This window comes from Mustela putorius, unplaced genomic scaffold, assembly GCF_011764305.1.
Source record: "Mustela putorius furo isolate JIRA1106 unplaced genomic scaffold, ASM1176430v1.1 tig00000179_pilon_pilon_pilon, whole genome shotgun sequence".
In the NCBI taxonomy this organism is placed as follows: Eukaryota; Metazoa; Chordata; class Mammalia; order Carnivora; family Mustelidae; genus Mustela; species Mustela putorius.
Window position 1 is genome coordinate 7,552,683 of NW_025421305.1, and position 12,790 is coordinate 7,565,472.

The window sequence follows — 12,790 nt, forward strand, 5'->3', positions numbered from 1 at the left end:
ATGTCTGAAACGACCATGCTCATTCATTTATTCAGCAGATGCTTATTGAGCACCCAATATCCAGCTCTCGGGTCTTACTCTAGGTGCTGACAACACAGCAATGAACAAAACAGATTTTAAAAAGCCACAACCTGCCCTTGTAGATAGAGCTTACATTCAGATAGAGACAAATTAGAGAATTGGTTTCCTCATTAGCTGTGTCTTCTGCTAGAATGCAAGCTCCTTGGGAATAAAGACTTTGACCACCTTAGTCAGCTGTACCTTCCCTATATAGAAATATGACCCATCACAGATATTGAATCAATGATGTGTTAAGTGAACAAACAAAAGAAAACTTTTGGTTCAAGACCTTGTCCTCTGTTCAGAACAGGTGTCTGACTGTGCTTTCCTCTGCAAGTGTGGAAGGCCACCTGGGAGGGTCCTCACCGCAGGCCTCACCACATACTGGGATAGCGTACAAGTGCTCCACCCTGGGCTGACTTCTAAGCCTGGACAGTGAGGAAGAGTTGACTTTTCCCAGCCAAGGTGTTCCAGTCTGTCCCTCTGCCTTTTAGGAAGCCAGACAAAAACTCTCACTTGGGGACTTCTGGCTGCCCCCTTCCAGGTCATGATGGCCCCTCTCCTTCTTACCAAGCCCTAAGACAAGAAGTCTCAGAGGAGCCCAGCCTGCTCTGGCCCTGGCTGCATCGGCTGTCTCTTTGAGGTGTGTTCAGCCAAAGCCCTCAGGTCATGATAAGGCATTCTGTTTGAAGTGAGTGAATGAAATTGACCTCCACCATCAGACACCCACGAACACCACCCCCCTATTAGCCATTTTACTTTGGAGAATGGGTGGCATTCACCCAGATTCCGATTAAATGGATAGAGATCCCTAGTACACAGAATGGGTTAAAGAAGCTAACTTTAGAAATAATGCTTAGCACCTTCTTCTGCCAGAGTTTAAAACACTTCAGAGGCAGCATCTAATTAATCTTCACCAAGTTCCCAAGAGGGGAGAAAAAGGCTTTTATTATCCTCTTCCAGCAGCAGAGAAAACATGGAGAATCAGCATTTTCCTCCGAGGAGTGGATCTGGGCCCAAAGTACGGGGCCACTGTCTCCACGAGCCAAACTCTGACCATCAAACCGGCCCCGTCCTTGGAAAGTTGCAGAGGAAGGGACACAAAACAGAAACCTGAATGCCTCTCTGACTGTGACGGGAGAAAGCGTCCATGACATGCGATGTCGCAGCAGCTCTCGCGACTCTACTTTCTTGCTCCGTCCTTGGGAAGCACGAGCGTGCTTTGAGATGTAACAAGCTTTCATACTGAAAGATTCTTTTTCATCTCCCTGGGAAGTTGGGATACCTGGAGACTGTGTTTTGAAATACACATATTGACATCCAATTATACAGCTCTGCCTCTGTGGTGTAACTCCCTTTGTCAGATCACTCTCCCTGCTAGGACCTGTTCAGAAGCTCTTCACTTTCTCAGGAATGACTCTTTCCCTCCCAGCACTTCTCAGCCGCAGGAGGCCCCTGGGGGAGAAGTGACTGAGTGCCAGGAGGGAAGGGAGGCGGCCAAAGGGGAGAGTGTCAGGCTCTCCCCGGCTTCAGAGCACAGCCAGGCAGCCGAAAGGTGTCAAGAGGGGATGTCCCAGGAGAGTGATTATGTGAAGAAAGCTGGTCTCTGCAGACACCTGTTCCACTGTCTGGGTACCCTCTGTCTACTTCAAGTGGCTCCTCACAAAGCCCTCAGGGGACGCAGCAGAATCCCCTGAGTCTGTCCTTCCAGTGATCCAGGTTCTAGATGTGACAGGTCAGAGTACCCCTGCCAGCATGGTCACAGGCGCCGGGGGGCATACTGCAATGGTTCGACCAGGGATAATCAAAGCTCAGCCTTTGGCAACACAATACTCTCACCTCTGAGATTCTTGATCTGGACTTCAGGAATTCACAAACCTCCTGAAATTATAAGCAAAAGTGTACACACCTGTGACTATGCCGGTTGTTCTGGAGAAAGTATCCACAGCTATCCTTGGATTCTCCTGAGGTCCTACTTTAACACTGTTAAAATGATGTATCCAAAGGAGTGACTCCAAGGAGAAATTTTCCAACTGTCTGACCAAAAAACTGAAAGAGAGCTGAAGGACAAGCAGGTCCATTCACTGTGCCCTCCTACAAACAGCTGGCCCATGGGGGAGGTTTCCCAGATGCCAGGAATTGCTCTCAACACTCTCCACTTAGAATTTCATTCCATTCTTACAGGCATCCTCTAAGGATCTACCATCACTGACTCCATTTTACAGATGAGGAAAAGGAAGCACCAAGAGTCACAGCAAGAGGCAAACCTGGGTTTAAAAGTAGGCAGCCCAGCAGCGAGGTCTGCGCTCTGGCTACAGAACCATGGGTGTGGCTGCCTGGTGGGCCCCACACCCCCCACCCCCAGTCCCGAGTTCCTCCTCACCCACGCAACACTGAACAGATTGCCTCTGGGGCTACAGAACCAAACTCTACATACCGACTACAACGGGAGAGACAATGGCTTTGGCAAATCTTTTCCTGGAGACTATACACTTGAGATGATCTATTATAAGCAAATGCTTTGTAAGCTGCACAGTGCTACACAAATGTGAATTAGGATGACAACTATAGTCTACGTTTTGCCTGATAAAGTATACAATAAGAAAAAATCATGCCAAGTGCTGCAGGATATTTCCGCTTGAACCAATCGGCTTTCTGCTTTCCTCACTGTTGACCACACTTTACACTTAACAGCCACTCCTCATAAAGTTAATTTAAATGCACGAAATCTGACATTCCTGTTTAGAAGTACTGGAAACATAAAACTCCCACAACTAGAACATCTGGCCTCACAGCAGCACAGATGTGTGTGCCACACATTTAATGGGGTTTTTTTCCACTGCTCTGCACCCAGTGGGCGCTCAAATATTTTGTCAGTGTCAGTGGTGACATTAGAAGTGGGTACACTTTTCCTAATGCTATTCCACTTAATTCCAAGTTTCAAAATTTCTAATATGCTCCAATAAGAAGAATTTAATGGGAATCACTCAAATAAAAATCCTCTTCATCTAACTGAAATTCTTTTGCCCGAGATCTCAAAACTTCACAGACATAGAAAATACGGCTTGAAGCCAATTCAATATATCTTCTTTTCCAGAGTTAAAAACAAACATGTAAGAAAAACCAGGCTACAAAAATATCCAACTGTGAAAACAAAATTGAGTTGGTCCTGCTTCTCACCTCAGTATTCAAAGGATTTTAGATTGGCTTTCAGCAGACTTTCTATTCATTCATTCAGTCATTCGTTGAACAAGCATTTACGGAGCACGTCCAACGAATCAAACACTGTCCTAGACTTTTGGGCTGCAGCAGTAAGCAGAACAGGAAGATTACAGCCCTCGAAGAGCTTACATTCAAATGCGGGAGTCAGAAATAAACAAAAGCACAATAAATAAGTGAATTAAACAATATATCAAAAAGTAATAGGTGCTCTGGGGAAAACAGAGATGGATATGGAAGATCAGGAGCACACGTGGGGCTTGGGGGGGGGGGGTTACAGCGTTAAACGAGGTAGTCAGAGTGGACTTCCTGTGAAGGTAAGAGTGAGGAAAACAGTAAAATTGATCAAGGAGCCAGCCACGTGGACATCTGGGAGAAGAGCCATGCAAGCAGAAGCACTGAGGCAGAAGAAGAGAAAAAGCAAGGAGGCTAACAAGGCTGCAGCAAAACTCCAGGAATGCGTGGTAGGAGGTGGAGGTCAGAGAGTGGGGACACCTGGGTAGGGCTTGTCCATGGAAGGCTCTGTAAGTCATTACAATGACTCTGTGGGAGATGGGGATCCTGGGCAGGTTGGAGCAAAGAAGAGGCAGCATCTGACTTTTGATTCTAAAAGCATCCCCCTCAAGGCTACTGGATTAAGCCCAGATTATAAATGCGTGTCTGGAGGCTGGGAGGGAGAATCAGGAAGAGAAGCAGGATGACCAATTAGGGTACTACTGAAGTTACCCAGACAAAGAGAGGGGAGGTGGCTGAACTAGGAATGGTGGCAGGGGACACAGGGGAAAATGGCCAGATTCTAGAGCTATTTTGAAAGTAGAGTTTATGGGATTTCCCGAGAGGGAAATTCCTATGGGATTAGATATGGGCTACAAGAAAAAAGAGTCAAGATGACTCAGGGTTTGGGACTGTAAGTTTTATGATCAAAGAAAACCAATTCCTCAGTACTCTCAATGAAGAAGCAAAGAGAGCAGTAGGAGGTAGGGAAGGTGTTGGCTTATAACGGCAGATGTGGACTGTCCAATAGTGAAGGGACAGTTACCAAGGATATCCTTCTCCACGCACTGCCCCACCCCTGAGAAGGCACCACGGACCTTTATTCTCTCCATGCCTTCTAGCATCCTCCTACACAGCCAGAGCACGAACTTCTAGCTGTAAAGGGTGTTGTGCATATCCAGATTCAGCATTTCTTTTCTGTTCTGATTCATTTGTCCTAATCTTCATTCTTTCAGCTTCCAGGAGTGCTCAGACCCCCTGATCTGGTGGGAGCTATGAACAAAGGTAGTGTTCGTGGTTTTAGAGAGGCTGATTCAATTTCCCTTCTACTTTCAGAAAACTCTATAGAAGCAGAATGGGTTAAACACAAATTTCATGGATTAAGGAAATTTCATAGATTTTTTTCCGCACACATCTGAAAAACCGGTCTAGCAGGTGGCATTTCTGTTACACCCTAACCCGAACCCAGAAGTGCATATTTGCTCTTTTTACAGAAGGCACCTCATTAAATCACTGTCTAGTCCGTAACCGGCTTTATTGGGACATAAATTCATTTCACTAAACCAATAAATGTTAATTCTTCACCCTGGAGATTCCAGTCGGTCTGGTTTTATTCTGCTCAAGCTCCTGAGGCTGCCATCAATTACTCATGTTTGGGTTTATATGTCATTATGGAATCACTTTAGCTAGAACTAACGGGAAGTGAAAGGACAATAAAGCTAAGCCTCCTTCCAAAGAGAATATACAGAAGAGGGCATTCACCTGAACCCCATTATTCTTTTCTATAAATTAAAATATCCCGGCATTCTGCAGCGGCAATCCATTATATTTAGATGCTCCGCGAAAGCCGGGGGCGCGGCCAGCGGCGGGTACTAACGGCGGCAGCTGGACGGCCTGGACTCCGAGGGCTTAGGCCGGAGACCCGCTTTGCGGTGACGACGTGTGTGACCCTCAGCCAGTCGCCCATGCCACCGACACGCGTTCGCCTCGTCCACAAATGGGAGCCCGGAGCAGCACCCACCTCACCAACGGGGGAGAGGCGGACGAGGCGGCGGAAGAGGGGGGAACATCTGGCTCCGAGGTGCTCTCCCTCTCTCTGCTCTCCCTTATTAACCCCAATTTGCCCCGGCAGCCTTTCGCTGCGCTCTTCAACAAGGGCTTTCACCTCCTGCGGCTTCCATTTTCCCGTTTGAAAAATGGGCCTGATCCTATCTCCCCTCCGTACTCCCCCCCCCCCCCCCCCAACGCCGGCGCGCGTCGCCGCCCTAGTGCTCTTAGCGCCCGACCGGAAATGGGGTCGGGGCCGCAGGAATGTAATCCCACCGAAGCGGGATTCCATTTGTTTGAAAACAAAGGCATTATCTCTCCAACCAAATGTTCTCTCCTATGATGGAAGGTTTCTCTTTAAAGCCGTCAGCTCTTTTTTTTTTTTTTTCCCCCTCAGATAGAAAATGGCTTCCTCTCTCGGAACCATATATAACTTCAGAAGCAAGGGGGGGGGGGGCGGTGGAAAAAAGCAGAGTTGGCAAAAAGTAGAGGTGAATTGAATGCCTGTACATCCCATTCAGGATAAACTGCCCTTGGTGTAAAACAGTCAGTAACATTTTACAAGGGAAAAGTGCGGATAAATGACTGCAGTCCCAGGACAGTGCTCCTGATGGCTTTTTATAAACCATGCACGCCGCCTGGACGCCTCTGTGCCTGGCGCCCCCCACCCGCCACCCCCCTGCCTCCCCTCCGGAGAGAGAGCGTGAGCGGGGCTCCAAGCCAGCCTTGGCCACCCGCGCCAGCAGGCTCCGGCCAGACCTCGCTCCATCTGCAGACCACAGAGGCTCCTGTTAGCATGGACTCCTTCCTGGGGCTGGAGCAGGTCCTACTGCCAGACCTGGACTTGGAAAGGTGGAGGAGAGCCCAGTGCTGAGCACGGAACAAAGGAGGAATCGAGCCACGGGGTGAAATGGGACAGGCAGGAGGCGCCTTGGGAAGCCGGTCCTGCCAGTTACAGGGTGACCTTGAACCACTTCCTCCTCCTTCAAAATGGAGATTTGTAAAACCTATATAGGTTGTGGGCAGGATCAAGTGCTAGGACAAATGCACTTAACACAGTATATTGTTATCCTCTTCCCCAGCTAAACTGGGGTTACCTCTATTAGTCCTCACCTGGGATGCTGCCAAGGAAGGATAATTTGTATATGAGGAAATGGAGGCACCAAGTGATTTGCTCCACAGCCACCTGTCTCCAAAACCACCCTCCTGACTGCAGAGTTCAGCCTCTTTATCCAATAAGGAAACTGACACTCAGAGAAGTGAGTGGGTTAAATGTCTTTCCCAATCTCTCTGCAGATCAGTGTCAGGGCTACATGTTTCCAGTTGAATGCTCTTTGCATTAGCCTAGAGTCTTAGAGATCATCTTCATTTCACAGATAAAGAAACTGAAACCCCAAAAGACAATGATGTGCTCAAGGCCAGATTCTAAATATCAACAAAGGACCTCAAGGTCATTCAGAATACTCTGTCTTTGTGCCCTATGAACTCCCAGCCTGTAGTTTCTAACTGATACGTTGAGAGCCTGCTATGTACCAGACACAGTCCCTGCTCTGAAGGAGTTAACAGCCAAGTGGAAGAAGTCCACAGGCAAGGACACCTGACCGGCAGGTACTACCCCAGGGATAAGCCTGGGGTGGGAAGGAACACGTGGGAAAAACATCTAATCCAGCCTGGGGACACGGAGGTTAGCATCCTGGAGGAAGGTAGGTCTAAGATGAAGGTCTAGTCAAATGAAGTGGAAGAAGTGTCCAGGGTTCAGGAAGTAGGAGGAAGATGTTAATAGCCAGAAGTTTAGGGAGTATGGCCTATTAAGAGAATTGAAGCAGGAGGGGAAAGCAAAGAAAGACCAGCTGGAAAGGAAAGCCAACTGGTTAAGGATGCTTAAACTGCTTCAACAGTGCGAACTCCATGCTGTGAAAGGCAGTGTTCCTTGTTGCACAATGAACACGCCCATGAGTGCGTGGGTAAGACCACTACCACCCAGAGACAGCAATGTTCGTCTGCTAAAACATACTCAGTCTCCCATCAACTTCCCATGAATATCAGACAAATGGGGAAAATTCAAACTACTGCCTAAAGTATCTTGATTTCAGTAGTCACTATTCTTTCTCTGTGAACAAGATGGAGAAATAACACAGGACAATCGCCCTACTCGGTGAATGAACTTTATTTTCATCCTGAATATTTTAACCCAAAGAGTTGATTAAAGGGCTGGTGTCTCACTCCAAAGAAGTCTCTAGTAGCATGGTTCCAAACTCTCTTCCCCTGATTCTTTTCTGGTGGGCCCATGCCAGGGCTTTGCAGAAAAAAGGGAAGGCTTGTTTTTACAAAGTGAAGATGATTCCAAGACAGCAGGAATATTCGGCACTGCAGAAGAAGCCATTTTAGAAACATCAAAGCAGTCATATAAATAAAATTAAATGTAGGAAGGACAAATGTAAAATCCTGCTTGTAGATTCAAAGAATTTATTGCAATATGAGGAAGAACTTGATAGTGGTTGGTGTGAGGCGAAGGAAAAAAGAAAGTATTTCCATTAACTGCGTGACACGATTGCTAAACACCACAAATGGAGAAGAGCAGGAAAGAACTGAACAAATGAATTATATGCAGCTTCTATTTTCAGGCTGCCTCATGAGATCTGGGGCAGGATGGTCCCAGGCAGGGTCAGGAAGAGTGCTTCTGTGAGTCGCCCCCACCCACCCTTCCCAGAACACCTCACACACACTCCCCTTGAGAGGGTGCCCCTCGAAACCTCTTCTCCTGCTCCCACTAGCAGTAGCCTAACTGCTAGGAAGAGGGAACATGGGAGGCTGCAGGAACTTCTCGTGTGTTTCCACGTTTCACCCCACTAATCGGTTCACAAAGCAGCTTCAGCGCTTGTCTTCTGTAGCAAGACTCTGTCCACATCTAAAGCTGCAGTTCATGATGATCAACCCTTACTCACTGGATGAGTGGGGAAGTTTCTAGAGCTGTATGAAAAAAAATGGCTGAAAGGGTTGGACTATTTGTCTTGGGGAAGCATAGTTCAGATATGATATGTCTTTGGACATCTGAATGGCCATCTCACGGGGGGAAAGTAACAAGGATACACTGAGGAGCTCCACCACAAATAACCAGGTCTGAAATGTAGAAGATGAGATGAAACATATTTTGGCTTGTGGTAAGGCAGCACTGCCTAACGATTTAAGCTATCCATAAATGAAATGAGCTGCCTAGAAAAGTAATGACTTCTCTGGCACTGGAGGTGTTCCAGTGTATTCCTGAAGGCTGGGGGGCAGGAGCTTGCAGAAATTCTTCCGGCTTTGGTAGGAAGCTGGACCAGAGGTTGGGTTCTTTTCAAATCTATGGTTCTGCGAGCTGCTGGATCTTTGTTCAGATTGCGAGGCTGCTCTGCGGCTCCCGTGTAAGTGTGTAAATCCCTGACTATCCAAAGACAGAGAAGAAGATGCAAGGGACTTGACTTGTTATCTAAGCTCCCTTTCTGACTTTATTCCTTCAAATTAATGAGACTCTGAAAATTGTGTTATTTCCCTAGATAAACTATTCTAGTTTATATCCCTTCTCAGAAAGATTTCCGCTTTCTTCCTCTTAAATCTCTAGGCCTAACTCTTAAGCCCATTCCTTCTGGCTTGATGCTCCGTGAATATGAAGAACAATCAATCATAGCCCTCATTATACCAATTCATATAACTAAAAATGTGTTGCGTAAGGCTTCTCTCCTCTAGGCTGAGAAATTCCAGTTCATTTCCTGCTCTTCTTAAGTGCTCCTTCTAATGATCACTTCCCCAAGTCCCTCTAAAAGTTCTCTCTAACTGAGCACAGAACTCATAATGACTCCATTTGTTATAACAGTGTTTTCCAAAATGTGTTCCGTGGAACATTAGTTAATAGGGGTTTTTATGAAGTGCCCTGTGATCAAATAAAATTTGGAACATTCCAGTCTAAGTAAAGTTAATCAGATTCCTCAGAGCTCTCGATGTGCATTATGAATTCTCCACGATGCGGGAGGGAGCATCTCCCAAACTTAGGTACGCAGAGATCTCTTTTAGAGCATCTCGAAGGGCTCGTGTTCCATAGAACACAGTTTAGCAAGTGCTCTGCTACAAAGTGATGTCCCCCCATGGAGCTCACTAGGCTGGAGCCCTTTTCTAGCCATGTGACCTGGCCTCCCTTTCCTTCCCTCAGGAAAGGGCTCCCAAGCTGAGTTCATCTCATGGTCCTGCCTTCCCGCCACCATTCCTGTTAGACCTCCCCTCACCTCCTGGCCAGACCCTATCCCAACTTCAGTCCCAGCCTGAGCTGAGCTGGTATGACAGAGTGACTATGAGCAATGGGGATGCCAGAATCTCAGCCAGTGCTACCCCTTCAAGAGACAAATGAGGGGCACCTGGGTGTCTTAGCCAGCTGGACATCCAGCTCTTGACTTGCACTATGGTCATGATCTAAGTGTCCTGGGATTGAGCCCCACATGGCGTTCCATGCTGAGCGCAGAGTCTGCTTGTCCCTCTTCCTCTCCCCCACCCCCATCCTGGCTTGTGCTTGCTCTCTCTCTCTCTCTCTGTCAAGTAAATAAATAAATAAAATCTTAAAAAGAGAGAGAGACAGACCTATTAGAAGACCAAGCATGTCCAGGCTGGCTTTCCCATAGCAGGAGAGAGAAAGAACTGGGCTGACGGCTCCCATCTTGCTGTGCCTTAGGCCTACCACCAGCAGGTCTGCAAGCCAGGACACACGGCAAAAACACCTTCCTGGGCCTCTCTTCATCCCTCATAAATCTGCCTCTCTTGAAAGCCTATCTTTTTTAAAAAGCTCACAAGATACCCAACTGCTCCTCCAGGCTTGGGAACCATCATATCACACAGCAGAAGTTCCAAAAGCAGGGTCACATGTCAAGTCCAATCTGGCCTCTGCTCCCAATTTATTTACTAACCTGGCAAGTCAGCTTATCTGAGCCTCTGTTTCTGATTGGTACAATGAGTCAGTTACCAGATAACCGGTATGATTCCTTCTAGTAAGAGTCCTTGATTCTGTCATTCCTAAGTGCTCCCTTAGCTATGCTCAGTATTTACCCATCTATTCTGGCTGGCACTACTCTCTCCTTACTCTGAGGATTTGCCTATCTATCTCTGCATAACTGTAACTGAATTAGAATATATATGTAAAAAATTCCACCTTATAATAATATTTTTGGAGTGTCTCTGATGGGACAGATGCTTTACAAAGTTATTACTAATGCTTACAACAATCTTAAAGGCATTAATATCCTGTTTTAATCAAAAGAAACTAGGTGCCTACAATATGAAATAAAAATTTCAAGGTCATGGCACTTTTAAGCTGTGGAACTAGATTTCTAAGCCAGGTCTGCCTGATTCCATATGCTGCGTTCTGTCCACAGCCATGCTGCTTGGAATGTGAGTCATGTTTCCTCATTAAAGGTATAAGTTTTCTCATCATGCATCCCTTCTAGCACTAGAACCTAGCTGAGTATCAAGTAGGCACTCAATAAATATTTGTTGGCTTGATTAGTGGATTAACTCTCTCCTTCTACCTGGAGCACACACCGCCTCTTTTGCATGTTGTGAAAAAAAGTGCTGAACCCAGAGCCCATCTGCAAGTTTTCAGTTAGCTCAGAGCAGAAAATTGCATCTGTGTAGACGGCACCTGTAGACGTAAGCTTAATTAATAGGCTTATCTTGGATTGATTGAGTCGAAGATACAGTACCCCATGCAAAAGGCACTGGGGAATGTGCTGACTTGGAGGGAGCATGTTTCATTTCTCTTGTTTCATACCATTAAAACCATGTTAATGAAAATGTATTATTAGTAGTAATAATAATAAAGATGAAAATCCTCCCTTTCCTGATCCCTTACAAATGTTGTTTTTCATTTTGAATCCTAAATCCTCCAGGGAAAAGAGGGAGGGAGTGTCACAAATCCAGATAATGATCTTGGGTATTACACTGTTCATTTGGAGCTCTGATTTAGCTAAGCTGACAGATGTTGGGGAAAAACATGTCTAGCCTGAAAACTCTCTGGTGGCCGCCCAGCTGTGGCTGCAAACAGGAATGAGGTTTCGCCAACAGAGCTTCACGTTCATTTAAATTCAGGATTTGACATGCAGAATCGCCCTGCTCTGAAGGTAGAAGCTGAAGCTCAGTGATGTTAGGAACTGACTCCAGCCCGATGCTTTAGGGACCCACAACCAAGCCTAACAGCACAGCTCACTCCCAAGTCCTTGAAATTACTGTCGCTGGTTATGCCCCGCTGTCTTGACAAAACTGCCTTTCTTATTACCCGATTACCATTTACACTAGGAAAAAAAGCACCTTTGTGTTAACCGCCATCATGTGATACTTCCTTTGTTCTCTCCCCACAGCAGTTTAGAAGAGGGGAATATTTAATTCACCTTTAAATGAAACCAATTTCCCTAATGGCAGTCTGAACTCATGTTTTTTCCAAAATAAATAAGTGAGAGGCACCCTGGGAAAAGACCCACTTTCAGAGAGACAGAACAACATAAAGGGTGACCTCTGATGTCCTTGGGCCTTGGTTTTCCCACCTGAACATTTTTTTAAAGGCATTTTGATCTCCAAGGAGAAAACATGCTCATGAAATAGAAGGCAGGAGGTCTGCTCCTTGTCGTGGATGGTGGAGGGAAGTCAGTACTTGGCCTTGGCTTCAGAGAGCAGAGAGATCAGAACATGGCAAGAGGCTCTTCTCGGAACTCTAAACCCCAAGTAAACAAATGAGCCTGGATTTCAGAAATGTTTAACACAAAATTCACAGCAACTAAATAGCCGGAATGTTTTCTGAGAAGCAGAAGCCTCCCCATAATCTAGAATACGTGGCTTAGGGCTTTGAGTGCTAATTTTTATTACAATGAAGTTTGTGGGCAGGAAAAAATGAGGGAGGTGCATGTCAGCATATTTAAACTAATTCATGGAAAAGAAAAAGACATCAGTAGTTCATCTGTCACTGTAAATGAGTTCTAACGACTGGTCCTTTGGAAAGGCTGGTGCCCCAAACATTCTCTTGGAAATACTAGCTTCGTGGGGTGCCTGGCTGGCTAAATCAGAAAAGCGTATGACCCTTCATCTCAGGGTTGTAAGCTTGAGCCCCACCTTGGGTGTAGAGATTATTTAAAAATGAAATCTTAAAAAAAAAAAAAAATACTGACCTCCTTCCACCTAAACCCCATTCCCAGATAAATAAATACATTTGCAAACAGGGTTTGAAAAGAGAATTTTAACAAGTCACTTAGAGGTCAGCCATGCCCTGGGACTGAGGATCGTGGAGAGACCCCTGGCCCCCTGCCCCCATCCCTCAGTGATTACCAAAGCCTTGAGGCCACCCTCTTGGACTTTTATTTCCTTCTGTGTTTTGAACTACTTTAGAAGTCAGCCATCTCATTTAGATGACATTAGTAGACTCATCATGCCAGCATCAGCTCTGCTATAATCTCATCAAAAT

The 12,790-nt window shown here is 46.2% G+C and overlaps 1 pseudogene; it reads left to right on the forward strand.

Moving 5' to 3' along the window:
- The first annotated feature begins 5,269 nt into the window (after nucleotides 1-5,269).
- LOC123391120 overlaps nucleotides 5,270-12,790 on the forward strand; it is a 41,467-nt pseudogene continuing 33,946 nt past the window's right edge.